Source organism: Panthera onca, chromosome B4 (genome assembly GCF_046562875.1).
Source record: "Panthera onca isolate mPanOnc1 chromosome B4, mPanOnc1 haplotype 2, whole genome shotgun sequence".
Lineage (NCBI taxonomy): Eukaryota > Metazoa > Chordata > Mammalia > Carnivora > Felidae > Panthera > Panthera onca.
Genome location: NC_138345.1, coordinates 127,951,319 through 127,977,836, shown reverse-complemented (window position 1 = coordinate 127,977,836; position 26,518 = coordinate 127,951,319). Strand labels below are relative to the sequence as shown.

The 26,518-nt window shown below is 47.6% G+C and overlaps 1 protein-coding gene and 1 pseudogene across 3 annotated transcripts in view; one reads left to right on the top strand and one right to left on the bottom strand.

Moving 5' to 3' along the window:
* LARGE1 (LARGE xylosyl- and glucuronyltransferase 1) overlaps positions 1 to 26,518 on the top strand; it is a 541,763-nt gene that overhangs the window by 90,636 nt on the left and 424,609 nt on the right. The gene's annotated exons all lie outside the window — the stretch shown is intronic.
* On the bottom strand, positions 848 to 3,813 carry LOC145715635 (large ribosomal subunit protein eL32 pseudogene; annotated as a pseudogene).

The following is a 26,518-nucleotide window of genomic DNA, read 5'->3' as shown; positions in this document are numbered from 1 at the left end:
TGCTCTCTCTCTCTCTCACAATAAACTTAAACAAGAAGATGAAGAAGAAGAAAGGTTCCTGCCCTCAGGAGTGAACAGTCTAGTGCTGTGTAACTGACAATAAGTTCATCAAGTCGGTGCAGGGAGCCTGCTACCATGGGCAGCGGCACGGGCAAGGGTGCCTCGTGTGTAGTTCATGAGAAGCATTGAGGGTGTTCAGGGGTGTGGCACTGTGTGACTGAGTTTCAGCCAGCATACCTCTTGAGCAGCGGCGACGAAGGAGCAATTTGGGAGGTGAGTTACCAACCGCCCCCCCTCCCCCGCCCTGGCCCACTGCTGTCTCCATCAAGAAGCCATAGGAATGAGAGCCAGCTGCATTCAGATGGCTGCAGGGGGATGGAGAGAAGCACTTGGTCTCATGAGTGGTGAGTGGTAAGCATGGGGAATAGAAGAGAAGAAGGAGCCTGGGAGGGTCTGCACATTCCTGGCTTGGGCAGCTAGCTGGGTGGTGGTGGACCAGGAGGGAGGGCCACATTTAGTGGAAAAGACAATCCTGTTTCAGACAGGACCAGAACACCTGCTTTGGAGTCAAGCCCTCTGTTCTCTCTTAGCTCTTTGACCTCGGGCAGAATCCTTAACCCACCCTGAGCCTTCGATTCCTGAAACCTGGGAATACAAATGGTACCTCCCTCCTAGGGGTTTTGTAAGGAAATGAAATCGCACACACAAAGCACTTCAAGTTTGACACGTGAATGCCAGCTGCTGCTAGTCACTGATAACCAGTGCTTAATAACTGATGATGAAGATGTGAAAAATGCAGCTTGCTGCAGCGAGGAACGTATTTCATTAGTTGGTTTATTTTGTAGTTTTATGGTTGTATTAACACAAATACAATGCGTGCGCAAGCCGTCTGTCCACTCTCTTCATTGTGCAGCCTGGCGTTGTGATGGGTGACTCTGATGGCCGGCCGGGCTGCTCTTTCCGCAGTGGCTTTGGAGGACACGTGTGAGCAGTGTCCACATCTGTGCAGTGCGACGTGTTGCACATCAGCAAACACTTCAAGCTCCTTGACGTTGTGGTTTAGGAGCTTCCGGGAGTCACCGGGCAGCATGTGCTTTGCTTTCTTGTTACTCCCGTAACCAGGGTTGGGCGTCACGATCCGTCGCTTGAATCTTCTGTGCACCCTGTTGTTAGTGCCTCTGGGTTCCCTCCAGTTGCTTCTAATTTTGACGACTTCATCTGGCTGGTGCCGGATGAACGTCTTGGTCCAGTTTTGAATGGTCTTGGGCTTTACCAGAGGTCTAAGCAGGACATGGCTACCAGCTTTCCAGGCAGCACTGAGGGCGAGAGTGCAGTGGGGAATTTAATACCTGGCAACCTCTGTTCTCATTTTAAAGAGTCGGGGCAAAATGCTACAGGAGCGAATAAAGGGAAAAAAATTAATCACGTGTCTGTTATGTTGGCAGGCTCTATGTCAGATCCCGTACTAGGCATTTTGCAAATTTTTTGTTAATTATTATAACCATCTCATTAGAGCAGCCTGAATAGCCCCAAGAGTGTAGAATGCTTCAAGAGGTTTGTTTCTCATTCTCCAAAGGAGAAGGTTGGGGAGAGTAAAGGAAGGGGGTGGTATGTCTGCTCCACACAGTGACTTGGGTCCTCATGTGGTCTCGAAGCTGTGGATACTGATGTCCAGCCAGCACAGGACAAGAACACGGTGCCAGTGCTGCTCACGTCCCACTGGTTAAAACTTAGTCCCCCAGGGTCACACCTCACTGCAAGAAGGCTGAAAACTGTCTCACCTTGTGTATGGGGCTTGGTGAACAATCAGTTCTCTCCACAAAGGGCCCCATGGTTGGGGGATATGGAGGTTAAGGAAAGTGGATTTAGTGGGATTAAGTAATTCATAAAGGAGGGGTATTTACAGTTCAGATAGTTGAGGAAATTCTAGGATGATGTCTGGGACCATGAGCTGGTACCAAGGAGGCGTGGTGGTGAAGGATGTTGGCATCAGAAATTAAGGACTGGGTAAACCGGTGGTACGGACAGTCACAGGCTGGCTGGAGCTGCCCGGGGATGGTGGTAGAACGGGAAAGGGAAGGAGAAAACCTGAGATCTGTCAGCGACAGAGGGATACAGAGTTTGTGGCCAGAAGGTCTAAACTTCAAACAGGTTATTCAGGGCATTTGTATGTGTGGGATAACTTACTTGTTTAGTCCTCCCATGTGCATTGTAGGCTAGCAGACCCAGGGAGAGCTTCGAGCTCACGTACCCTGGGGAGGAGATAAAATGAGATGTGATGGTGGGGTGGACGGAAATTGGCTGTCGTGGTCAGTACTTTCGGATTACAAAGGTTATGGGAGCCCGTGTGAACTTGGAAACCCGGATGAGACTGCTGGTAAAATGGATGAGTCCCAATTCCCTTCAAACTGGTGGTCTTTGAGGTTGCTTTTGAGCGTGGGGATAAATCAGTCTATCAATGCATATTTATTGAACACGTACCGTGTGCCCGAATATTTGTGGCATCCGTTCCTGGGAAGGCAGTGAGAATGGGATGGGGTGTAACCCACAGTCTTGGCCGGAGCCGGCTTGTGGAGAGGAGACGCTCCTGAGGAGGGGTCGAAGGACTGATGGTTCTTTTGGCATCCGAGGGAGTCAGTGATCATAGCACACAGAGCCCCCGAAGGTGGGACCACCTCGGTTCTCACCCGCTGAGTTCTGTGAGCCTTTGCCAAGTCACTGGGCTTGCTGGTCCTTGGGTGTCTCATCTGTTTAAAAATAAACCAGAAAGCACGGGCAAGGCTGCTTTCATTATTCAATAAGTATTTGCTATGTACCATCTGTTCAGGTCCATGGGGCACAGAAGGGTAGGACACAGAGCTGCTGCCCTCAAGAAGCAAAGGAATAAAATAAATACATGCGGGGGGAGGCGGGGAAGGCAAACTTGTACAGACTGTGGACAGATATTGATGAGAACCCCTGCTGTACAAGGCTCTGCCCCCAGGGCCCCGGCAGTAGGTAGTCTGCCTGCTTCCCGCGTGGTCTCAAGTCCATTCCAGTCTTGTACAGCCACCCCATGCTCCTCCTCTCTCCTCCTCCCTGGTCATTTGGAAAGTACTTCTTAAACACCTACAGTCTTTCGGGCTCTGGAGAGACAACCACGAATGAGTTGGCAGGGTCCCTGTCCCCATGGAGCAAATGTTGTCTTTGGAGCAACAGGCTGTAAACGGGCAAACAAGGCGGTTTCACACCTTGGTATGTGCCCCAGGTAAGCAGAGACAGCAGTGTCATGGGAGTGTCTTGTGGGGTCATGCTGGATGGGAAGGTCTTTGCAGGGGTGGGGGGTGCTCTGGGTTCTGAGGAGGTGGAGGAGCTGCCCCGTGAAGGGGGGACCAGCAGCTACCCTGAGGGATGAGGCTTAGCCGTGGGCAGCAGGAACTGAAGGGGCCACAGTGGTGGATGGCTCAAAGCTGAGTCAGGTGATGGGGGTAGAGTGAATGCATATTGAGACACACGTGAGAGATGGTGGCCCTCTTCCTAGTCTCTGGCACGTCATAGGCGCTCAGTGAATATTTGTGAAAGAGTGGGTGCCCCCATACACACCACCTCTTTGAACCCCCTTCCCTCCCAGCCGACTCTTCCAACCTTCCAAGGCAAAATGTTTTCCTAAAAGCCCTTCTCCCACTTTTCTTGTTAAAATGCCCTGGCTACATAAGAACTAGCAGCCCACGCATGTGAATAAATCTTGTAAACTGGCTCTCACCGTGCCCGCCATATTGAGCCCTGGGAGCCCCCAGGTTGGAATCCTGAGCCCCTCACTTTCTTGTACTCCATCTTGACTAGGAAAAGAAATGCCATTTATTTAACTCTTATAAACTGGCCATTGTATCATAGGGAGATTTTAATATTTGTGCTAGTGTGAGTAAGTATAGTCATATCTCGTTTTTTTTTTTTTTAAGTTTATTTATTTTGAGAGAGAGAGAGCATGTGCAAGCAGGGGAGGGGCAGAGAGAGAGAGAGAGAGAGAGAGAGAGAGAAAGAAAGAATCCCAAGCAGGCTTCCCATGTGGGGCTCGAACTCAGGAACAGTAAATCATGACCTGAGCCGAAATCAAGGGTAGCTTAACTGAGCTACCCAGGTGCCCCAGTCATAGCTTGTTTTGTTTTTTTTTTTTTTAATTTTTTTTTTTAACGTTTATTTATTTTTGAGACAGGGAGAGACAGAGCATGAACAGGGGAGGGTCAGAGAGAGGGAGACACAGAATATGAAGCAGGCTCCAGGCTCTGAGCTGTCAGCACAGAGCCCGACGCGGGGCTCAAACTCACGGACCGCGAGATCGTGACCTGAGCCGAAGTCGGCCGCCCAACCGACCGAGCCACCCAGGCGCCCCATCATAGCTTGTTTTTATAGGTGACACACTGTGGCACAGACTGTCCAAGGTCAAAATAGTTACTGAACTGGGGTGTCCTTCGGGGTCGTCTGCCTGTAAAGGCCCCTTTTCCATGTGCCACACTAGGCTCCCCAGCTTTCCTTCCTCCCTTCTGCCTTCCCTCTCTCCTCAGCCTCCCTATCTGTCAAACATGGATAATGATCTTGTCCTACCTTACCACTGACCCCCTCCATGATATTGACCTAGCGGGAAGTTGTAAGGCATAACCAGTAAAAATGACAATGAAGCGTTTTGCCAATAGAAGGTGTGCTACTGAATGTTAATTCGCAGCGGAGCCTGTCTCAGATGTGAGGGCACATTTATTAGGTAGCTGTTTAGCCGGCGGGCTTTTTCCTGCCCCCAGCTCGACTAGGAAGCTGAGTCCGGCTCCAGCGGCTCTAGCTCCGTCCTCTGTATTTTTGCTCTGTTTCCCTTCTGTGATCTCTCTGCATGTGGATTCGGTGACTCCGCAGCAACTCAAAAGCTCTTTGGCTCTGTGAACTGGCCAACAGCCACAAGAACAGTGGACGTCGTGCTAGGGATCCAGCCACGAAAGCAGTAGGGGCTGCCCTGAGGGTGTCCTGGTCTAGAGAGAGGAGAAGGGCAAATGTGTGACCAAGCGCGGCAAGCCATGGGAAGGCCTGAGAAAGATGCTCACACATGGAACACCATCGGAGGAGAGGTAAGAGGCAGCCAGAGGGCCTTTCATAAACCTCCGACAGCCTCTGCAGGGGCCTGTAGAGGGAGTGGCCTACAAGGGGCTGAGGTGCGTGGGAGACAAGGTTGTAGGCAAGTGCCAGGTGGGGAAGGCACCGACGTGCCTGGAGAAGGAGAGACTATGGAAACTACTGAGCCTCAGGGGTTATGTGTTTGACGCTGTGTGTGGGTGTGTGTATGCAGATAATGTGTGTGGGTATACACATGTATATTTACCCATAACACACATACACGCATATGACATTTACCTGGTATCTTAGTTATAGGGACAGATTGGTTGAAGAGAATGACTTGAGAGACAGGTCCTTAGGGAGAGTGACAGTCCCTCTGAGCAGCTTTTCCAGGAGAACATTCTGGAATTTGAGATGGTCAAGTGAGGGTAAACACTGTGTCACAGAGAGGATATTAGTTTTGGAGATCAGACAGACCTGACTTAGAATCTTGGCCTCAGCAACTCACTCACTCCCTATCTATTTATTCATCCATCCATCCATCCATCCATCCATCCATCCATCCCCACTATCTGTGTATCTATCTATGAATCTATCTATCTATCCATCCGTCCATCCATCTGTCTGTCTGTCCGTCCATCCATGTCTGTCTATCCATCCATCCATTCATCCATGTCAGTCTATCTATCTGTCCGTCTATCTCTCCCTCCTTCCCCCCTCTATCTGTATCCATCATCTGTCTATCTGTCTATGTATCCATCCATCCCTCCATCCATCCATCCGTGTCTGTCATCCATCCATCTGTTGATATCTGTGTCTGTCTGTGTCTATCAGTCTGTCAAAACAAACTGCCTCTTGAGGGTTACCCTGCATGTTACTCCAGAGGCTGCCTCATGCTGTTCATTTTTGGCCTGGGATTTTCACTCTCTCCTTTCCTGCACAGGCCACAGGGGCTACTGTCAGGCTCAGTTTCCATCACTTAGACTCTTGCTATTTGTGAAAACAGTGCAGGCATCCAAACGCCAGGCCATGCTTTGTGTGCTCATTTAATGAGAAACTTGAATGCAAAAGAGGGAAAGTTTGGAGATAATTGGACTCAGGAGGGTTGCAGGTTTTTGGAGGTGATGAGCAGTTGATAGTCTCATAAGAGGTGCTCATGATGGTCTACAAACGGCTGAGCAGCTGGGTTCCTACTTCTAAGGCACATCTCCCCAAGGTCTTCCTCGTGTGGCCACCCCTCCTGCTCTCTGCCGATGCTCAAGGCTGAACACTCGCAGGGCGTCCATGTGCATGTGAATGTGCATGCACCTCCGGTGATGCCCCTTGTGGGAAAGGCAGCAAAGGAGTTCCCACCCTCGCCGCAGCTCTGTTTTGAAACTTCATTTTCATGGCCAGCCTCTTCTCTGAAGTTGCACAAGTGTGTGAGTCCCTGGGCTGGGTTGACAGGCAGGTTCCTGCACTTGGCTCACTGTTGAATGCCAAAGAATGGGTCTTAGATGAAAAGAGTCCTTTTTTTTTTTTTTAATGGTTGTAGAAGGCATGGTCAAAAGCCAATCACTCACCCACTTGTCTTCGAGCGGATGAAGCCAACACAGTGCTTTTTCTCCGATGGGAGATTCTCCCGGCATGAGGAAAGAAACATAATTGGAAAATGGGCAATATTCACGGAGCAATTACTGTGCCCGTTAATGAGGTTTACATGAAGGCTTCCAGTGAATTAATGAAGAACGGTGATTTTGGCATTCATGTTGAACAGCTGGACAGCTTGATAAGGGAGCACCCCAGGAGGGCCCAGGGCTTAGCCAAGGTGGTAAGCACTGAGGGAAACTCTCTGCTCGGCTAGCCCCTTCCTCGGTTGTCCGTGGTCTCATTACTGTCCTGGGAGAAGTTGAGCATGGTAGGCTCTGGGCTGCAACACCAGGGCTGCCCCACCAAGAGGAGAGGAACCAGTTTGCTTAGGTTGTGGGCGTCCATTTTCCTTGGGCTGTGTTCAAGATGTAGCCAGCGGCAAACTGTTAAATCTCCTTTCCTCGGGTGTTCTGATTAGGGATTACAGTGGCTTTTGGGGGACAGCATGTCTTGGGGGAAAGGCACATGCCATTGCAATACGACGGTCTGAGTCTAAGTGATGGCCCTGTCAGTTATGTCTGTGTGTTCCTTGGATGTGTTATTCAGTGGTGGGGAGCTGTTTCTTCCTCTGGAGAAAAGACACTCTTACATCAGTGACCTGTTGTGAGGATCAAATGGAATAGTTCACACGGGATTACATTATGCCTGTGTTAGTCGTTGTATCAGGCAGGGTTCTCCAGAGAAACAGAACCAATAGGACGTAGAGATATATTTATACCTAGGGGCTTTATTTTAAGGAATTGGCTCACGAGGTTGTGGGAATTGTGAAATCTCTAGGGCTTGCCGGCAGGTGGGAACCTCAGGCAAGAGTCAATACTACAGTCTTGAGGCAGAAATTCTCTGGGAAACCTCAGTTTTGGCTCTTCAGGTCTTCAACTGATTGGACAAGGCCCACCCACATTATTGAGGGTAATCTCCTTTACTTAAACTCAACTGATTGCAGATGTTAACCACATCTACAAAGTGACTTCGTAGCAACACTGAGGCCAGTGTCTGATTAAGTAACTGGGGACTATAGACTAGCTATGTTGACACATTAAACTAACCATCATTGTTGTTGTCACTGTTATTGAGATGCCAGGAACCAAATATTGTATTTGCCCCCGTTGGGGACTATTGGAAAAGTGTCATTTGCTGGCCTAACACACAGCCAACATGTTAACTGTGGAGATAGATTGTGATGGATGAGGTCAGGTTGAGGAGAATGACTTGAGAGACAGAAGCACTTAGGGGAGAGTTACAGACCATCAGACCAGCCTTTCTAGGGGAACATTCTGGAATTTGAAATGGTCAAGTGAGAGTATGTCATGGAGAGGATCTTCATTTTGGACGCCAGACAGACCTGACTTAGAATCTTGACCTCAACATAACTTCCTTCCCATTCCACACTGTGATAAGTAACTGACCCTCAGCAATGGCTTTTAAAACATTTTTTCTCCATAAAATGGGGAAAACAAACATCTTTTAGGCTTATTGTAAGAGTGTGGAGTATATCCGGCATGATTGAAACACTCAGTAAATAATTGTTTCCCTCCCTGTGTATCTGTTAAGTGCTTATTGAGTTGTTACGATGGGACATTTGTTTTCTAATTAAAGATTTTCCAAAAGGGGTTTGAAGCTGGGAACATTGCAGAATGCAAGAGAGTTCAGGAAAGCTGGAAGTATCTGTCAAGGTGGGGACAAGTATGGTATTCAGGACTGCCTGGCTTTCCCATGTGCACAATGAAAGTGCATTTCACCAGGAGATCTTTGATGAGCAGAAGAGATAGAACACCCCGAAGGACTGCTTTGTCATCTGAGCTGAGAGCTGGGCGAGGGCAGAAGTGGAGGCTTGTTTCCTGATGCTTGTGTGCAAATGGGAATCGGTGATGTATCATTTCTGCAGATAAGCCATCACCGTTGTCAATCCTGTGTCATCCATCCCTGTCCTGTTGGGCAGAGGGGATCTGAAATGCACTACATGTCCATCTTTCACCAGCATGTTTGTGTGGGACAGTATTGGCACCTGTTTTGTTTCTGGTCCTGGGGCTGTCAGAAGATGGACAGAGAATCTATATGAGCCTGGTAAATTCCCGCTGCAACAGACCGGCCGTCTGTCTGTCTTCCCCTCCGATATTTATGTTGGAATCCTAACCTCCAATGTGATGATAGTATCAGGAGGTGGAGCTTTTGGGGATCATCATGATTAAATGAGGTCATGAGGGTGGAGCCCACCATCAATGGGATTAGGACCCTTTTTTTTGGGGGGGGGGGTAAAGTGTATTTGTTTTGAGAGAGAGAGAGTGCCCAAATGGGGGAGGGGCAGAAAGCTAGGGAGAGAGAGAGGATCCCAAGCAGGCTCTGCACTGTCAGTGCGGAGCCAACGTGGGGCTTGAACTCGCGAACCATGAGATCATGACCTGAGCGGAAGTCAGATGCTTAACCGACTGAGCCACCCAGGCACCCTGGGATTAGTGTGCCCTTATAAGAGTCACCGCCAAAAGGCTTTCCAGATGCAAGGATACAAGAAGTCAGCAGTCTGCAACCATGCAAGAGGGCTCTCACCAGAACCTGGCCACACTGGCACCTGAGCTCAGACTCCCAGCCTCCAGAATTACAAGAAATAAGGGTCTGTTGTTTCTGAACGCCCCCATTCCATGGTACTTTGTTATAGCAGTCTGCAGTGACTAAGACAACCCTTTCCATACAGACTATTTGCTTCACATTGGTTTCTATACTAACTTGGTACCTCTGCATGGGAAAACACCAACAAGCATGCAGAACCAGTTGCATTAAATAGGTCTGTATTTTGTCTTTTTCTTTCTTTGTCTCCTTGAGAAGGCTGTGAAGTCCTTGAAGGACAGATGGTTTTCTTTCCATCGCTGTGCCTCATTGTCTAGCACAGGGTCTGGCATGTTGTCAGGGCACAGTGTATATGTTTGTTGGATGAGCAGACACACTGTGAGGGAGTTTCTTGATCCACGTTGTGCCGTTGGCCTGGACAGCTGTTGAGGCTTGACTGTGCTTACGGAATGAAATACTCCAACACAGGGAAACGCAGTAATGGACCAGAGTCCCAAGAGGAACACCTCGGAGGGTCTGATAGATGGATGGGACAGCCTGGCAAGGCCTGTACCATATGTGTCTCCGACCTGGCAGATCGAAGGTGCGCGCGTGATTGAGTGAGGTCTTACCAATGACAACTCACCCTAGCTGGAAGGTACATGCCGGGAGGCGCTGGTGCGAGTCCTGGTGTCCCTTGAGACTTGAATGGCTTGAAGTGGCATCGTGGTCTGCAGGGAGAGGGCCATCACTTGAATACATCCGGTGGAAGTAATGACCTGGAGAAGACAGCACCTGTCACAGACGGAGCCTTGTCCAAAATGTAGCTGTCCATCACACATTACAGGCAGGTGTGCCGCTTTGTCAGAACCACAGAAGAACAGAGTAGGGAGGGCGCCTGGGGGGCTCGGTGGGCTGGACATCCAACTCTTGGTTTCAGCTCAGGCCGTGATCTTGCTTTGTGCTGCTGGTGCAGCGCCTGCTTGGGACTCTTTCTCTCCCCCTCTCTCTCTCTGCCCTTCCTCTACGTGTACTTTCTCTCTCTCTCTCAAAATAAATAAACAAAACTTAAAAAAAAAAAAAAGGCAGAGTAGGGCAGGCAAGATTCTCAGTACGTTTCAGAGTATGTTGGATCCTTGTGCAGCCTTGACCTCATGATCTAGCCCTCTGGGACCTCTGCTCTTGGAGTTGTTCAGATATGAAGTGCCCTTGAATGGGAAAAGAAATGAGTTTTTAACATCTGTGTTTGCATATGTTAATCATCGCCTACATTTCCCCTCCCAGATTAAACCTATCAAAATAATTTCAAAATGTCTCTTTTAATGACACCGTTGTGTCCCCAAGGTTGAAATGTCAGAGTCCTCTTTAGGAACTCTGTCTCTGGTATTTCCCCTTTCCTCGTTCCTCCTTTACTTAGGTCATCCAGGCGAGGAGGATTTTCATCTCCACCTGCCACAGGCTTGGATGGGGTTCCCATCATCCTGGGCCTGGACGATGGCACTAGCTGCTGGCCTGCTTCCCCCGCCCCCTTCCTGTGTCTCCTAACCCATCATTCCCATGCGGTGAGGGCTTGTTCTAAACCTCAGAGCAGCTCATGGCAGCCCATGGCTAAGCCTCTGTGATTATTCCTCATTGCCTCTAGAAAAAGTCTGAACAAGTGAACATGTTATAGAAAGCTGTTCCCAGTTGGGCTCTGGTCCTCCTGGCCTTGGGCCCTACATCTGTGTACCAGACCTCAACTTGACCACTCTCCGAATCTAACATATTCTCCATGTTTCCAAGATTTGTGAGCTCTTTTCCCTTGGGAAGCCTACTAACTTTTTCTGCTTCTGAGACTCTTACTCCTCCTTTAAGACTCAGGGTTTTTGCTTTTGGTGTTTTGTTTGTTTGTTTTTGTTTTGGGTTGAATTGAATTGCATGCAAATGAGCATTAAGAAGGTGCTGGAATTGGCAAACTTCTCTTCAGTGCTTTGCTTTAGTTTAGTGGAAATTCTCTTCAGCTGAAGCCATGAGTGCCCCACAAGGGAGCCCAGTTTGTTCATGTCTTCACTCGCTCTGCTAAATTGTGTTTTATTAATGTGTGTGATTGTACTGATGCTCGGGCTACTGTGCTAATGACTGATAATTGCCTTAATGAGCTATTTGTAAGAAATACAGTAATACCAGTAGGGATGAAACCAGACCCCACCACAGCTGGTGGTGTAATAGCCCTTTCACTGGCTTTGGGGAGGAGCAGACTGCTGGATTCTGGCAGTGAATATAAGGAAAAGCTCTGAGCCCCGCACTTTTCCTTCAACACCAAACTTACCCATCTTCCGCTGCAAGTTAACTGTGTGCACATCCATCAGGAAGCTAGGTTATCTGGGTAACCAATCTCAGTGGCTCACATTAATGAGTCCTCCCCCCAACCCCCCACCCCTGCCCCGTAATACATGTTTATCAGAGGTCACCTGTGGCTCTAGCCCATGCCATCTTCAGGATCCAGGATGATGAGGCACCATTTCTGGTCATCATGGCAGAGAGAGGAGGGAACACTCACTGGTTCTTAATGCTTCCCCTCAGTTGCTTGTGTGCTCATTTCATTGGCCAGAGTAAGTCACGTGGCCACACCCGAGCGGAGAATTGCTGTTTCAATGAGCTCCGAGCTGGAGAACTGGTATTTGGGAACAGCCTGGCACCCACCATAGCACAGTAGAGCGGTACATTCCTATGCCTTGTAGTGTGGTTCTAGGGAGTCAGTACAGAGAGATTATGGGGCTCGGCGAGTCTTGTAGTGAAGGACACAGGCTTGGGATTTAGCAGTCCATGGTTCAGATCCTGACCACCACTTATTAACTATGTGACCTTGGCCAACGACTTAACCTCTCTCAAACCCAGTGTCTTCATCTGTAACATGAAAATAGTAATACCTGTCATCAAGGACTAGTACGGATCAAGTGAGATAATGGATCGAGAGCATCTCTGATTTTGTCACAATAAATGGTCATTGCTGCCTCCCCTAGAGCCCATTCAGAGTGGAAGCTTCTGTGCCTGTTCCCTGCAGACTGCTGTAGTTGATATCTGTGCCCTCCCTAATGGAGGACACACCCCCACGTGCTTCTGGAGCTCTCGAAATGTGGCTGGTGTGACTAAAGAACTGCACATCAGATTTTATTTAATCTTGATGGTTTAAATCTTATTTTATTAAAAATTTTTTAAATGTTTTTATTTATTTTTGAGAGAGAGACAGAGCATGAGCTGGGGATGGGCAGAGAGAGAGGGGACCCAGAATCTAAAGCAGGCTCCAGGATCTGATGCAGGGCTCAAACTCATGAACCACGAGATCATGACCTGAGCCAAAGTCAGATGCTTAACCGACTGAGCCACCCAGGTGTCCCTTGATGATTTAAATTTTAAAATGAGCAGTGTAAAATATTTTTCCTTTAAATGGAAGGTTATTATTTTGGAAATATTTTTCCTTTAAACACAAGGATAATTGCTTTGGAAGGACTCCATTTCACTTTAATTATTGAAAACATAGCATCAAAATTGAAGTGTACCGTAAGTATAAGATATGCACCCAGTTTTGAATATTTAGTATGAAAACAGCATGTAAATTATGACATTAATCATTTTTATGTTGGCCACTTGTCGAAGTGATAATATTTTGGATATATTGGGCTAAATAAGAGAATTAAAATTAATTACTAGAGAATTTTAAATTACATACAGGGCTAACATTCTATTGGGTGGTGCTGGTTTAGAGATACAGAAAGTGAGGTCCATGCCTTACTGGGATTTCAGTCTGATTATCTTTCTGTCCATCCATCCATCCATCCATCCAGTCAGTATAGATTTACTGATCACCTCTTCTGTGTCAGGTGCTGTGCTAAGCCCTTGGTTATCAGTACTGATCAAAACAGATGTGTTCTCGTAGCTCATGCTTAGTGGTGGGGGGGCTGGGGACCAAGGATACCATGGTGTATATACATAAGTGTAAGTCACTATATGCCACATCAGACAGATAGGATGATAGGAAAGCAAATGACACAGGACCTGCTCCTTTTAGTGGGTGGGTGGGGTTAGGGAAGGGGTTAGGGGGTGCTCCTTGGGTGGGTGGGTGGGGTTAGGGAAGAATGATTTGCTGAGACCTAAACTCAGAGGGAAGGGGGTTGGATGAAGGCGGGCCTGGGGTTCAGAGAGGAGTGTCTCAGGCAGAGTGAAAAGTATGCATCTGGGTCTCGGGGCTGAGGGGTAAACAGTGCCAAGTCTCCCATCTCGTCCTTTCGAGCTGCACAAATAATTCATTTTCATGGGGAAATACGGAAAGGATGGTCTCCTGAAAAGTGTGTGAAACCCTGAATCTTTTCGCTGTGTCCCCAGAGGGGTCCAAGGCCAGTGTGCACTTCACTCCATGGAAGCCATCAGACTGTGTACCTGCTCAGGATGGGGCGATTCCGAGTCCTAGGTACGCTCCTGATCCGAAACGGTGCACAGGGCCTTGCAGCTTGAAAACATTTGGGAAATACTTATGATGCTTACTTCTTACTGGAGAAGGCTCCTTATCAGGTTCCCCCTGCTTTTTTGTGCCCGGTGGTGGGGGCAGAGGGGTCTGCTTATGCCCCCCTGCTGACTCCTCTCAGCACTCTGGCGAGGCTTCATTCTTCTTTTCCCAGATAACAAGATGGAGGAACTCGAAGGGTGAAAACTGGTTGTGAAAGTGAAGGCTTCTTGCACACTCACTAAGTGCTGGTCCCTGTTCTGAGTGCTTCCTATGGGTTAACTCATTTACTCCCAGAAGTCTGAGGGTGCAGAAACCACAGCTGTCCTCCTGACTCTGCAGATGATGACAGTGAGCATCCACTCGTCCACCTTTCTTTCATCCACTCATCCACCCGCCCATTCATTCATTCAACACTTATTTTTGCCGACTGGTTTTCTTCCATCAGGCACTGTCCCTCGGCTCAGGAAATACAGCGGCGAATAAAGCAGAGACTGCTGCTTACATTCTGGGCGAGGGGCAGTGGAAGAAGTCAGACGCTAAAGGTCACACATTGTGGGATTCCACGAACATAAAATATCCAGAATTGGTAAAATGTAGAGACAGAATGCAGATTGGCCATTACCAGGCCCTGAGTGGGGAGAAAGTGCCCAGTGCGTAGGGGGTTTTATTTTGGAGCGATGGAAATATTTTGGAAGTTGGTAGGGTTGGCAGTCGCGCAACATTGTGAACTCACTAAATGGCAGGAGATCGCTCACTTTAAATACTTAATTTTAGGGGTGCCTGAGCGGCTCAGTAGGTTGAGCATCCAGCTCTTGGTTTCAGCTCGGGTCATGATCTCACAGTTTCATGGGTTTGAGCCCAGCATCAGGTTCTGTGCTGGCAGTGTGGACCCTGCTTGGCATTCTCTCTTTCTCTCTCTCTCTCTCTCTCTCTCTCTCTCTTTCTCTCTGCCCCTTCCCCACTCACTCTCTCTCTGTCTCTCTCAAAATAAGTAAATAAGTAAAATTAAATATTTAATTTTATGTTCTGCTGTGTTTCACTGTAATGAATTTAAATTTTTAAAATGTTTATATTTGAGAGAGAGAGACAGACAGAGCATGAATGGGGGAGGGGCAGAGAGAAAGGGAGACACAATCCAAAGCAGGCTCCAGTCTCTGAGCTGTCAGTGCAAAGCCCCACACGAGGCTCGAACTCACGGACTGTGAGATCGCGACCTGAGCCGAAGTTGGATGCCCAACCGACTGAGCCACCCAGGCGCCCCACACTTGAATGAATTAAAAAAAAAAAATAGTAAAAAAAAATTCTAGGGAGGGGAGATGAGCATTAAGCAAAGGAAGTTCGTGGTGCAAATTTTAGAGATGCAAGGGAAGGAAAATGGGGCTCCTGGGTGCAATGTTGGGTTGTCGTTAGAGACAGGGATGTGTCAGCAGAGGATTGGGAGAGGCAGAGGGAGGGGAGGGCACAGCAGGGCAAAGGGCTGGAGGAGAGCGTGTCCATCATGTGTCGTGTTTGGGGAACAGGCCGAGTGGGGATCAGAGCCAGAAGGTGCTGCTGCTGTCCCCAAGTGCCTGAGCGCAGATTAGAACAAGGCGCCCTCCACCCCCAGAGGTGCAGCCCATGAGCACAGGGCTCCCCAGAGGGCTGGCTGGAGTTCATCCCTCTCTGTCCTGCCCTCTTGTTTGGGCACAATGTGTGTGTGCCAAGTGGTGGCCCAGCTAAGAACTGTGGGACAGGGAAAATCACAGGAAGGGTCTTTACTCAGGCTCCCAGCACGGTGGTGACGCAACCTGGCTTGCTTTTCAAAACCATCCCTCCGGCTCCTGTGTCAACAAGAGACTGGGGACAAGGGTGCAAGTGGGGAAGATCCATCAGGGAGCTGGGACAGACACTCAGGCAGGAGGTGCTGGTGGCTTGGATTGGCATTGGGGTCTTAAACACGGTGCGTTGTTTTGCATCAGAATCTGAGTGTGTTTTCGAGGGAAGTTCACCAGGATTTGCTGCCCTGAGGGATGTGGAAGGAAATCAGTGGTGAGTTTGGTTTCTTATTTGAGCAGCTTGAAGGAAGGAGGGAGGGCTTCCATTTACAGTAACGGGAAGGTTACATGGGTCCCAGTTTGGGAGAGGATATTAGTAGTTTGGGCTTAGTCTTACTGAATAGCATTGCTCTTTAGGTAACCAGGTGAAGACACTGGGATGTGAGCTGGAGGTTCGGGAGCAAGGTTGGGGTAAGGAGCCGTAGACTGGAGGTTGCCACTGTTTCTGTGGCATTTAAAGCCACGGGTCTGGCTGAGATCAGCCAGGGAACAGAACGAGTAGAAAAGAGGAGGCTGTACTTGGCTGCACTCTATCCATGCTCTGGAAAAATAAAGTCTGTGCTGCACTGGGAACATTGGGGGTTCTTTAGTCTTTTTTTAAAAACAGATTTAAAAATTTTGTTTAATGTTTATTTATTTTTGAGGGAGAGCAAGCAGGGGAGGAACAGAGAGGGAGATACAGAATCCGAAGCAAGCTCCAGGCTCGGAGCTGTCCGCACAGAGCCCGACGCGGGGCTCGAACCCGCAGACCGTGAAACCATAACCTGAGCCGAAGTCAGACACTTAACCCACTGAGCCACCCAGACGCCCTGAGTTTTGTTTTTGTTTTTTTTTAAAGCAAAGAGTTGCAGTCTTATTCTCCGGGGAAAATAAGAAACCAGGTTGCTCAAGGTATCAAAAGCACACAGATACACAGCTGGCTCTGTGCAATGTTCTGTGGCACACGGTCCCCAAGTGTGTGTGTGTGTGGGGGGGTGTTTATTGGGCTGAACAACAGTGCACTGGGCTATGGGTGTCTGGCAGCATTTTTTCTCATATGTGTGTCTCCAGTGACCGAGAAATGGTCTGGTCCTCACAAGGTGCCAAATACATGCTTGAGGAATCTGGGTGTATGGCCCTGTGCAGATGAGAGGTAGCAGGCCCGGCTGGTATCCGGAGAAAGGCCTGTTTACAAGGTTGGCCCTTGGCTGACGTCTGAAAACTCGGATTTTAGGAGGGTTCCCACCCTTCCTGAAGCCGGTAAGGGTGGCTCACTGTGCCTCAACCGTCTGTGCAAAGAGTGTAGTTGATGCTGAACCCCTCTCTTCCTTCTGGGAGTCCAGAATTTTGGCACATGTTAGGCAAAGGATACCCATCTGACCAGTCTCTGGCAGACACCCTGGGCACTGAGTCTGAACTTTGCTGGTCAAACATTTCACATGTGTTGTCAGAGCTCATTGCTGGGCGGCTTAGGTGCATCCTGGGTGAGTCCAGCAGGAGGGGACTCTGGAAGCTAGTGTCTGGTTCCTTCCAGATTTTGCCCATGTACCTTTATTCTTTGCTGGTTTTGTTGGGTGTCTATTTGCCATAATAAGTCATAGCCATGAGTGTGTGTGAGTATATGCTGAGTCCTCTGAGTCCTCTTAGAGAATCATGGAACCTGGGCCTGGTCTTGGGGACCTCTGACACTCCTCCATCTTTGGTTGTTTGCTTTACTAAATAGTCCTGTCACCTTAGAGACCATGAAATGTCATTAGCACTACTATCTGTAAATGGCATTAGCGTGTCACGTCTGTAAGACGTCTGCATCTCCAGGCTGATTTGCCTTTACAAAGACTCACTCCATGACGTGCTTCCATGGGTGACTTGTGCCTGAGACATTTCTACGTTTGGGGTGCTATGTATGTCACAGAGACGATTGATGCTGAGACAGAATCTCAATTTGAGGGAGAAAATGTAAGGTTGATAAAAGCAGAACCCCTAGAAGTTGGGGAAAATTCCATGATGTGACAGTCGTTTTTATTAAGGACAGGCTTATGCTTCCTGTCTTGAGGGTGTTACAGAAGTGACTATAAGACACTGGTAGAGTTGAGTGGTTTGGAGAAAGAAAGCTTTGCCCTTCCCTAGTATCCCTTGCTCGTCTTTAAGCTTTCATCAGTGTGTTCATCTACCTGTCTTCCTATCCATCCAGTTGTCCGTCTGGTTATCCACTCACCCACCCAGGCAGCTTGTTAACTTCCTGAGCATTGGCTATGTGTCACACAATGTGCTAGGCATGGGGTACGGGAATGAGCTGAGTAGGGTCTCTGCCCCCCCGGAGTGTGGTCCACGGGGAAGGAGATAGACATAGAAACAAGTTCTTCTGGGTGGAAAGTGATATGCATAAGTCTCGCCAGAATCCCACAGGAGCATACGCCTCATTCATCTGGGTGGGGAGAGAGGGAACGTGGTCAGTGAGGTTGTCCAAGGAGATTAATCAAACAAAGGGACCAGTGCAGGGGTCGGGTGTCCTGTCCCTGCCTTCATGGACATTTAAGCAGAGGAGAGGGGAAGGTCCTCCTGCGGGGTTCCCCAAAGGTTAATTTAAAATATTCTTTTCATTTGGCATTGAGATGAGTCAGAGCCAGGGGACAGAGCCATTTCCAAAGGAAAGTGGCAGTTACCTCCTTCACCTGTCAGTGGTAATCAAAGGAAGACCCCGGAACTGAGTGGTCTGGAACCTGCAGCAGAGGCTCAGAACTCTTCCTGCAACGATGTGGGGGCTGAAGCCCCCATAGAGAGTCAGCTGTTGTGAGTTGAAGAAGCCAAATTATCGCTTTTATTTTTGGCTTTGCCTGGGGTCAGAATTCCTTTTGTTTCTGACTTACCTTTCGTGTGAGCAATCTGGCCTGATTTCTGTGTTTAGAGCATTCTGTCCTCTCTGCCTCCAAGAAATCATTCCTTTGCACAGATGCTCATTAACCCTGCATTTTTTTTCCAGAGTTAATTACCAGGCCTTTCCTCCTAGTGTCCTCAGGAGGTGGGGGGAGCGAAAGGTATTCCATGAGGGCACGAAAATAATAAAAACCACAAACACTGCATTGTAAGTGCTTTATAGAATACACTTCAACTCTTGATTCTTACAATAACTCATGAATTAGGTGGGAGGCTTACCCGCCCCCTTTTACAGGTGAGGAAACTGAGTCATCAGAGGGTTAAGGAATGTGTTCAAGTGCCTCTTCTAAAGTTGGATTAAAGAAAGGCAGGACACCAGAAGCACAATTCACAAAACAACACAAAAATACAAAACAAAATGGATAAATTGTTCTTCATCAAAATTGAAAGCGTTGCTTTGGAAGGGGGGTCTGCTGTGAGGAGGGGGAAAGACAAGCCACCAACTGGGAGAAAACTGTGCCAATCGCATATCTGACAGCAAAGCTCTCTCCAGGATAGATAGAAATCCCTCCAAACTCGACAGGAAGAAACCAAACAGTGCAATTAGAAAATGGGCAGCAGGCTTACATAGACACTTCAGCAAAGAATACACGCAGATGGCAAAGAAGCCAATGAGAAGAGATTCCACACCATCAGGGAGCTACAGATTGAAGCCACAGTCAGCTAACCACCACGCTCCTATTAGAGGGATGTGAAAAGTGCTGGCAGTAGCCGTTGTCGGTGAGGATGCACAGACACCGTGTCTTTTGCAGAGATGTGAAATGGTGCAGCCATTCTGCAAATCTGTTTGACAGTTTCTTAAATATACACTTACCATACGATCCAGCGTTCCCTCTCCGGGGCACTTACCCATTTCATTTCACAAATGAAAACTTGTGTTTACGCACACACCTGGACGCAAATGTTCATAGGAGCGTTATTTGTAATAGCTCCATGCTGGACACACCCCCTGTGTCCTTCAACAGGTAACTATAATAATTATTATCATTATTTGATGCCAGAATTTGCTTTTTATTTTTACACATGCATTTATTTTTATGCAGCTATATTGAGGTATCATTGATATATAAAAACTACACATATTTAATGTATGCAGTTTGATGAGTTTGAACATATGCATGCACTTGTGATACCGTGGCCACAATTTAAAGAAAAAAAATTTTTTTAATGTTTATTGGTTTTTGAGAGACAGATGGAGACAGAGCACGAGTGGGGGAGGGGAAGAGAGCGGGAGACACAGAATCCGAAGCAGGCTCCAGACTCTGAGCTGTCAGCACAGAGCTTGATGCAGGGCTCCAACTCATGAACCGCGAGATCATGACCTGAGCCAAAGTCGGATGCTTAACCGATGGAGCCACCCAGGCACCCCGACACTGTGGCCATAATTAAGATAAACATCTTCATCATCAACGGGCAAATTATTATGTAAAAAAAATTTTTTTAAGTTTGTTTATTTGAGAGAGACAGAGTGTGTGGAAGGGGCAGAGAGAGAGGGAGAGAGAGAGAATCCCAAGCAGGCTCTGCACTGACAGCACAGAACCCGATGCGGGGCTTGAACTCAGAAACTGTGAGATCATGACCTGAGCCGAGATCAAGAGTCAGACGCTTAACCCACTGAGCCACCCAGGAGCCCAACAAGTGATTTATTAAAATGTAGTCTTGTCTTACAATGGAATACTACTTAGCAATAAAAAGGGATGAACTTCATAGGTGCAATAGCTGAGGTGAGGTCTTCAGGGCATTATGTTTAGTGAAAATCATCTCAAAAGGTTACATACTATATGATTCCATTTATATAGTATCCTCTGTATGACAGAATTGCAGAGCATAGGAGCAGATCAGTGGTTGCCAAGGGCTGGCTGGAAGCAGGGGTGTGTGTGGGGATAATGGGGTAACTTGAGGGAGTTGCCTTGGAGGTAACACAACAATTCTGCATCTTGATTCTGGTGGTGGTTACACACATCCAAACATGATAAAATTTCTTGAACTGTACCCAAAGTCCAAAAACAAAACAAAACAAAACAAAAACACTAGTAGCTGCACAAACGAGTGAAATCTGAGTAAGGTCTGTGATCTGACTGTACAGGGCTGGTGTTAGTTTTCTGGTTTTGATGAGGACTATAGTCATGTTAGATGTCACTATTGGGGGAACCTGGGTGAAGGGTACACAGGACCTCTGTGAACGTGTTAATTATTTCAAAATAATTTCAAAATTATTATATTTCAAAATAAAAATAAGCATAAAGTTTTTAAAAACCCTTGGAGCTAAATGCTTAGCAGTCAGAACATTTGCTACAATCCTTGCCTACAAGAAACTGACTGTTTAGTATAGGGGTTTGGTATGCCCACATTGAACTTTTCAAATAGAATGAGTCAGGGCCTAAGAGAAAGCTGCGCAGAGTCAGGCTTCTTAAGAATTAAAACACACAGGGGCCCCTGGGTGACTCCGCTGGTTAAGCTTCTGACTCTTGATTTTGTCTCAGGTCATGATCTTGCCATTTCATGAGTTCAAGGCCTGCATTGGGCTCTGTGCTGGCAACATGGAGCCTGCTTGGGATTCTCTCTATCTCTCTCTCTCTCTCTCTCTCTCTCCTTCTACCCCTTGCCCACTCACACTGTCTCTGTCTCTCAAAATAAATAAACTTAAAAAAAAAAAGAATTAGAACAATAGAAAGTGCATGGGGCAGCTACGATATCGCTTTTCCCTGCACTCTATCTAAGTGCAGCTCGCACATGTGTGAGCACACACACACACTCGGCAAACCCTTGTCCATACTTCAGATCCTTGCTGCAGTGTAATCTCGTCAATGGAGACGTCTCTATTTTCCGTTTGTGCACATCAAGCATTTCCTTACACCAGCATACTTTTAGCCAGTGACTCTTTGTCAGAATGTTTTTATCTCTAGCTTTACAAACACAGGCATCCCTTTTTGCTAGAGTTAGTTGCCTACTGATTTGTTTCTACCACATGGATTATGCCTTTATTCTCGCAGCCACGGTGCCAGCCCGTCGTGTTGCTCTAGAAATGCTTCTCGCGTGAACAAGCAGGTGGTGGTGTGCCCTTTTCCAGTCTGACTTCACAGGGGTAGTCTTACCTCCTACCCACAGGATTACAAGCGTAATATTCTACTACAGACACCGTTTTGCAAGGGACAGGGCATATAGCTGCTGTCCATCCTGATAGGGATCAAATTTGTTATCAGCAATTTCTTGAAGAAAAAGAAGTCTCCAGATTCTGGAGGCAGAATACTGACGAAGGTGTTCAAGCCAGTCAGACAAACCAGAAGCCTGAGTTCACTGCTGTAAGTGACTGAGGTCCACACCGTTGTTACTTTTAACTGAGTGCAGTAGTGTTGGCTGGGAAGTTGAAGTACCTGACCTTGAAGGTTCCTTCCACCCCAGCGTCTCTTTGGCTCCACTTAAGAGCAGGATGGAAAGCCCTCATGGAGAATGATTTCTGAGGAAGGATTTAGGAAGGTTGTCATGGCGTCTGCCTTTGTCACCCTCGTCACGGGCCAGATAAGGCTGGGCTGGTGCCAGTTTTCCTTTCTGCATATTCTTCCAGTAAGAGAGCTGGGGGTGGCGGGGACCTGAAGGATTGCATCATCCCCCCAGATTAGATCTTGGAAAAATGTGTCCAGATCCTGCATCCAGCGTTTGGAGCAGCAGTTACCAGTGTGGAACATTCCTGATGCGAAAAAGCCATGTGTGTGTCTTGATAAAGAGTGGAGAGGGACGCCTGGGTGGCTCCGTCGGTTAAGCATCCGACTTTGGCTCAGGTCATGATCTCGCAGTTTGTGAGTTCAAGCCCGCGTCAGGCTCTGTGCTGACAGCCTGGAGCCTGCTTCGGATTCTGTGTCTCCCTCTCTCTCTCTCTGCCCTTCGCCTGCTCATGCTCTGTCTCTCTCTGTCTCTCAAAATAAATAAATAAATAAATAAACAAACAAACAAATAAATAAATAAATGCTCTGTCTCTGTCTGTCTCTCAAAATAAATAAATAAATAAATAAATAAACAAACAAACAAACAAACAAACAAATAAAATGTTAAAAAGTAAATAGAAGAGTGGAGAAAAGGAAGGAGATTGTCTGCGGAACACTTCCTGTGGTCCCCCTTCCATCAGTTTCCCTTTTAAACCTTAGGAATAGGAGGACCTATAAAGTTCCACTTATTTCTTTCCTAAAGTTTTCCTTTATTCCTTTTTCACTGATACTTTTTATTATATAATATGTTCATTTTTAAAGGTAAATGCGGCTCGTGTGTGTGTGTGTGTGTGTGTGTGTGTGTGTGCATGTGTGTTCACATCTATACTCACACTACTCCAGATATTGCTGGGTACTTTGCATTTATTGCCTTACATAATTCACGCAACACCCTGCACTTTAGGATTACGATCCCCATGTTATAGAGGGGCAAAATAAAATGAGGGTGGGGGTGGGGAGGGGTGGTTAGGTTAACTTCCAGGGTCACGGTTGTAAATGGCAAAAGTGGGGTAAGACTCAGGTCAGTTTATCTTCAGCACCATGTGACGGATAAAGGAGGATCCCAGAACTCAAAGGCACTGTGTCTGTTTAGATGACTTTGTTGTGAGAAGCAGCATCTATAAACTGGCTTAAGCAGTTTAGGGAATATACTGGAGGTTTCCTGTAATTGAGAGGTCCAGAGGTAGGACTTGACGTGACAGTGTCTTCTTCCACGTGCTGCTTTTCCCACAAGCAGCATTGGCTCTGTAGCAACTGGAGTGGCTCAGGTGCGTGCCACCTGGCATCCCTCTCTGTGGCCCTGGGACTTTGATTACGATCGTATAGGCTGATTGGAATCAACCGTGACATTGGAGGTGGTGGGATTCCTCCCCACGCCCGATCGGCTGGGTGACCCAGGTCCTTTGGGCAGAGGGAAGAAGAGAGAAATGCAGACCCCACTGTCTGAAGGTCTCAGATGTGGTCAACAGGCAGGCCAGGGTGGAGGGAAGCCAAGAGGCAGGAGGCGCTGGCTGGAGAAGGTGAATGGCTTGGCTGGAGGGGTCTCCTTCCTCCCCCTTTTTCATCTGCCCGCTTCCGGATTGACTGGAAATCCAGCCATCCACCCATGTACCCACCCCCATCTATTTTTTTTTTTAAGTTTTAATGTCTTTATTTATTTTTGAGACAGAAAGAGACAGAGCATGAGCGGGGGTGGGGGGGGCGGGGGGGGGCAGAGAGAGAGAGAGAGGGAGACAGAATCGGAAGCAGGCTCCAGGCTCTGAGCTGTAAGCACAGAGCCCAACGCAGGGCTTGAACTCACAGAGTGTGAGATCATGACCTGAGCAAAGTCGGAGGCTCAACCGACTGAGCCCCCCAGGCGCCCCCCCCCACCCCCATCTATTGCTCATGTTCCTTGTAGGTCCCCACACCCACTGGCACCTTTCCATATGCTTTTAGAAGAGCCCAAGTCCCACCACATCACCCTTAAGGTGGAAGCCTCCCCTCCTGTTCCACCTGTTTCTGTCTCTGCATTTTCCCAGGGTCTTCCGCAAGCAGGACTTTCCTGTCGCCTTTCTCTTAGTTCCTTTTATTGTGTTCTTTGCTGGCATGGTGATTTTACAAGGAAGATACTGTTCCTGGCCCCTCTCCTCCTTTCATTATTTTAAAGGTTTATTTTGTGTTTCTTATTAGAGTTTTGAATTATTTTCAATGCTTCTCTCCTCCACCACCAAGTGAGTGGGTTGTCCAGGTTCATCCCTTCTAATGTTTCAAATTCTTAGCTGTTTATTCTTCACTCCCACTGAAACCGACTCTCAGAAAGGGTTCCAGTAACAAATTAAATTAGATGATGCAGGCATTAATGTGTATATTGCCTGGGTAAGATCTGAGCACTTCATATGCTTTAAGCATTACACATATATTTACTTATTAAACAGAACCCCTATGAGGTAGGTACATTTTTTATCACATTTTACAGATGGAGAAACTGAGGTCCAGAGATGTTAATTGATTTGCACGAAGTCACACAGCCTATATAGGTGGCAGAGGCAGCATTTGAACCTAGGCAGTCTGGCTCCAGAGTCTACACTCTTTTTTTTTTTTTTAAACATTTATTTTTGAGAGAGAGAGAGGGAGAATGAGCAGGGGAGGGGCAGAGAGAGAGGGAGACACAGAATGTGAAGCAGGCTTCAGGCTCCGAGCTGTTAGCACAGAGCCTGATGTGGGGCTTGAACCTACAGACTGTGAGATCATGACCTGAGCCGAAGTCGGACGCTTACCTGACTGAGCCACCCAGGCTCCCCCAGAGTCTATGCTCTTAATCATTGCATCTCCCAATGCATCTTTATACATTGCAATGTATAAAGTACATTGTGTGTACTTTATAAGTACACACACACTTATAGAACCCCACATGCATATATCTACCAGTGTATATGTTCTGATTGCTGCAAGAATCAAATTGGCTATATCTATGTGAACATAAATATAAGTAAATGGTAGTAATTATTACGGCTAAGAGTTAATCAAATACATGTATGCTGGGTGTCGTGTTAATTGCTTACTTAAATTATTCCATACTGAACTTTCAACAGCCCTACAGCTTGCTACTATTGCTAACCCAGTTTTTAGGTGAAGATACTGAGGCCGACAGAGTAAATAGTATCTACCAGGTGACACAGTTTGCAAAGATGGAGCCTGAATTTAAACCTTTTTGAAAATCAGTTCTCTTAAAATAGGACCGGCAACAACTGTTAGGAAAACATTACTTACACTGTCACATTTGAGCCATCCTCCGTTATTTTGGCCTCAGTTTGTGTGAATACTACTCCCTTTTGCTCTTGAGATTGTCCAGCTTTGGTCAATTGTATCTGTGGTTGCTGGACAGATGAGGACACCGAGTTCAGAGGAATTGTGTGACTTCCCCAAGGCCGTATGACAGTAACAGCGTGGGTCGGGCTGGAACCCGGATCCATCTACACCAAGAGCCAAGTCTTTCAACCATTACAGCCCTTCCCCCACCCCCCACCCCCACCCCCACCCCTCTGAGAGTTGCTGCCTCCGTGGCAGAGGTTTGTGGGCAGAGATGCTCTGTGTGCTTCAGCCCCAGCCCTCAAGGTCCAGCTGGGACTGCAGGTGCCTGGGCAGCTCCAAGGCTTTGGACCCCTTCTCTCCCTCCCTCCTTCCCACCCAGCTGAGAATTGAACGGAGACTCCCGTCTTTGGTGGTCCAGTATCTGGGAAGAATCGGCTGCACAGTCTTGTTAACATTTGCAAATTATTCACCAATTATATGCACAGACACATGGGGCCCTACCACACGCTTCAGGGACGGGAACGTGGGAGCTGGGAAGTGCGTGTGGATCTGTGAGTTTCGGAGGCTGGGTGGGCGTTGCGTCGAGCATAAACGTGTCGTCTTGGTCTTCGTGAAACCTCACAGTATCCGAGCCCAGTTTTTCCCTCCGCATCCAATAAACTTCCTTATTTCCCCTGTAGTTGTAGGAGAGAGAGGCCCTACAGAAAACTCAGAACCCAAAACATATTCTTTTGCAAAATACCAAAAAAAAAACCAACAAGCAAACCCCAAAGCTGCCTCTACCAATCCCATCTCTATTAATATTGCTTTTCTTTTTTCTTTCTTTTCTTTTTTTAAGGTCTATTTGCATGAAAGCAAAAGATTCTCACACTACTTTTTATATGACAAACCTTGAGAGGGCAGATTCTTACGGATGAAAGGGGGCTTGCCTTCTATAAATACGCAGAGATTCCCACAATGGTGAGGATATAATGCAGACATGCCTCCAAGATTGGGAGCTGAGTTGGAAAAAGTTCTGTTTCCAGGAGAAGGATTTTCCCGAGTTCCTGGGGTGGGGGGTGGTGGGGGGTGTGGGCAGGAGAGACTCTGAACATGGTGGCCCAGCCGTCTGCATTCTGGAATCCAAGCCGTTGTCCTGAGGGAAGCAGTGTTCTTTACTTCCTACAGCCTCTGCTGGGGTTTCAGGTTCTGGAGTGGAAACTGGGAAGGTGAACCTTTTATTTTCATCAACGGCATTGTAATAAAACTGAATTTATGTCCCAGCTTCAGCTGTTGGAAGCGGCTAC